A 3616-nucleotide genomic window follows, 5' to 3' on the forward strand; every position below is an offset into this window, starting at 1 on the left:
CTTTGTCTCCTTTTAAATTTATAGAAACACAGTGGGTAGATGTAGTGGGGAATGGCTGAAGTGGGGTTCAGAGGGAAGAATAGACATAGAGTTAATAGAAAACTCGTTCCTGGATTGGTGTTAAGGGAGGGGGTCCTCAAGATTTTTAATTTAAGAGAACTGATACTGGTAGTCTGGTACTTGCTGTGTTGCTTGGCCAGTTTTAATTTGGAGAGATTGAATTCAACCAGTTGATTCCAAGAGCTTGGCTGCAGTCTGGGTAGACAGGATCACCGGGTGAGGACCAACATGGCTGGAGGGTTTCCTGCACTTCATTTTGTTGGGTGTGAACCCACAGAAGTGGGTGGTCAACTTGGCCTTTAGAAGCCTGGGGAATAATCCGGTCAGCATGTTCCCTGAGTAGTTTCCTTAGAAAGGTAAAGGCAAGTAAATAGTCATGTAGAGGGGAGGGATGCTGGAGGAAGAGGTCGTCCTTGGCTAAAATTAGGGCCCTGGTGAGTGTCATGAGTTTGGCTTTTTGTGACGTGGTTCCAAGTGGTAGGGGTCCTGACTCAATGACATCTGTGAGAGATGCTATGGCCTGTGGGACCCCGTTGGGATGAGAGTTAAACTTCTATCCTTAAACCAAGTCAGGGTTGGGTTTGGTAGGGGATCTGGAGAAATTAGTGGATCCTGGTAGGAGAATTCCTGAAGAGTTTCCAAGCATGAGTGAGTGAGTGGTTCACTGGAAAGGAGGTGGAATGGTGGATTGAGAGGAGGGCAGGAATCAAGGGTGAGCAAGGGATCTTTAAGAAACATGGCATGGAAGAGTTTTTGTTTAGAGGGAGCTAGATTGGCAAGACATGTGTGGGTTAGTTAAATCATTAAGCTCATAGGGGGAAAGGACAGAGATGGGCTGACCCAAAGTGAGCTTCAGTCCCTCTTGAGCTAGGACAGCAGTAGCGGCCAGAGCATGGAGGCAGATGGTGGTGTTATGTTGTTTAGAGAGATAAGCCACCAGGGCAAAAATTGGACCCCTCATCTGTTCCAAACCCCCTAATTTCTGGTCCTTATTTTCAGTTGAATAGAGGAGGAATGGAATTTGAGGTTGGGGAGAGATAGAGCCAGTGACTTTAAGAGTGTTTATAATTGTGGAAGTCTGCCCATTGGCTCTAAGGGGTCAACAGACTCAGGGGAGTTCCTTTTGTAAGCTTTGTGGAGCGGCTTTGTAAAGAGAGCAGAGTTAGAAATCCAGTTGCACAGGTACCCCGTAATGTCTGGGAAAGATAGAATTTTTCCTTGGTTGGGGGGGGGCTTTAAAGACCATAGGCAATTTGTCCTATCTATAGTTAAATGGCAGGATGTAGGTTTGAGAAAGAGCCCCAAGTACTTGACTTGAGGGAAAGAAAGGTGAGTCTTAGCTGAAGATATCCAATATCTCTTATCCCCTAGAAAATTAAGGAGTTTGATTGTCTGGGCCTTGGAGACTGAGAGAGATGGAGAGCAAAGAAGAAGGATATCTACATATTGTAGGATGGTGGAGGGGTTAAGGTCTAGGGAGGTTAAATCTTGGGCTATGGCTTTTCCAAAGTTGTGAAGGCTATCTCAAAACACATGGGCTGAGACTGCCGGTGCCAGCCAGCCAAGACGGACAGTACCTGAAAGGGGGAGTGAGGATTGAAAGAAAGAACAAGAGACAGAAAAGATACTTGGGAGGGCTAACAGAGGTGACTGCAGCCCCGGTTTATTTCACCTCTGCCTTTTTATACAGAAGAACTCAATTAGTTTCAACAGCTGTTTTTCCCCACCTGAATCTGAGGGTCAAGGAGTGGTCAAATACTTCAAAGACTTCTTTGATCTTTTTGTTTACCACTATTGCCTCCAGGTCAGGTATTGTGAGGCTCTCCATATAAACACATTCCTCCTGATTAGGCACACTAGATACTGGTGTGCATAACACAAACTCAGTTAAAAATCCTGCCACAGCTCAATGTACATAATAGACAAACAGCTCCCAACATCTCCCCCTTCATTTTTCATTTTTATAACCCCAGATTATGCTATATCTAGGACAGAAGGACTGTGCCTATTTTAGGTTTTCTTCTGCCAGAGCAAAGCCTTACCCATCATCAGCACGTAGCTTCCATTAACTACGCCCTGTCTTAGGTTGACTTTCTCCCAGAAGATCTTACCCGTCTTTGACTACCAGCCTTTGTTAGGGGAGGGAGCTCTATCTCATATCATGCACAGCTGCCTTAACTTGCCACAGGCAGAAATAACTTTACTGCCACCAGATGAAAACAAAGACAGGAGGAAAAGCATGTAAGGTGGCTCTCAGCCTTTTCAGAATATCTGCCGCTGCTTACAGGGTGGAAATGCAGAGAAAATTTTTTGTTTTTTCTATTATCTCTTTTGTTAGGGGAGGGAGCTCTATCTCATATCATGCACAGCTGCCTTAACTTGCCACAGGCAGAAATAACTTTACTGCCACCAGATGAAAACAAAGACAGGAGGAAAAGCATGTAAGGTGGCTCTCAGCCTTTTCAGAATATCTGCCGCTGCTTACAGGGTGGAAATGCAGAGAAAATTTTTTGTTTTTTCTATTATCTCTTAGCAATAACACGTTGACATTGGTACACTATCCACTTTGTCCCACAAGCACACAGTCATCTACTTGTACACACCTGGACTTATTTTTAACAAAACAAATAGGCAACCCACTTCCCAATCCAAAATAATCATCAGGCGTTTTGAAGCAGGCTGAGCAATTAACCAAGAGTCATTCACAGTCACTACTATCTTTTTTTCCTCCCATATCATGTGGTGCAATGCTGTGGATCAGGAACATAAGTCCAGTATAATTCAGCCATGATCACTTGTGGGAACATCATCATCAGCCACGTTTGTCACCTCATCATTCTTTTCTACTTCTTTTTTCTTTGGCGCTCATCCAGTGAACCTCACCAGCCTTTCTGGCAGCCACCTGACTCCATCTGTGTCCTGCGGAAAAACACAAATATGCCCTCTTCCCCAAATCAATACAGGGTCGGGGCCATTCCATTGTCCAGTTAAAGGATCCTTCCACCTGACTTGGGCATATGTATCCTGTGACTGAGGGTGCCACATTTCTATCTGCTGCAGAGCGGTCATTTTTATCCAAATTCAAAAAGTTTAAAATGAAAAGAGTATGATGTCAAAGATTACTTGGTGTCTGGGGATATAATGCCCCATTTTTTATTTTTTGTAATTGTGTTTTTAAAGCACCATGAGCTTTTTCCACTATACCTTGTCCTTGTGGGTTATACGGTATCCCAGTTTTATGCTCAATGCCCAAATGCAAATAGAAACGTTGGAACCCCTGACTGGTATAGCCAGAGCCGTTATCTGTTTTTATAATGTTAGGGATCCCAGTTATGGAAAAGCAAGTCAAGCAATGAGTTATAATATTTTTTGTGGCTTCCCCTGTTTGTGCAGTAGCCATAATAAAGCCAGAAAATGTATCTATTGTAACATGTACATACCTTTGTCTGCCAAAATCTGGAACATGAATAGTGTCCATTTGCCACAGTTGGTTAGGCTTCAGCCCTCTAGGATTAACCCCATAATGAGGAACAATTTGTGTTTCAGGACAAGATGA

The sequence above is a fragment of the Nannospalax galili genome, unplaced genomic scaffold (genome assembly GCF_000622305.1).
Source record: "Nannospalax galili isolate Female #2095 unplaced genomic scaffold, S.galili_v1.0 scaffold960, whole genome shotgun sequence".
Taxonomy (NCBI): Eukaryota; Metazoa; Chordata; class Mammalia; order Rodentia; family Spalacidae; genus Nannospalax; species Nannospalax galili.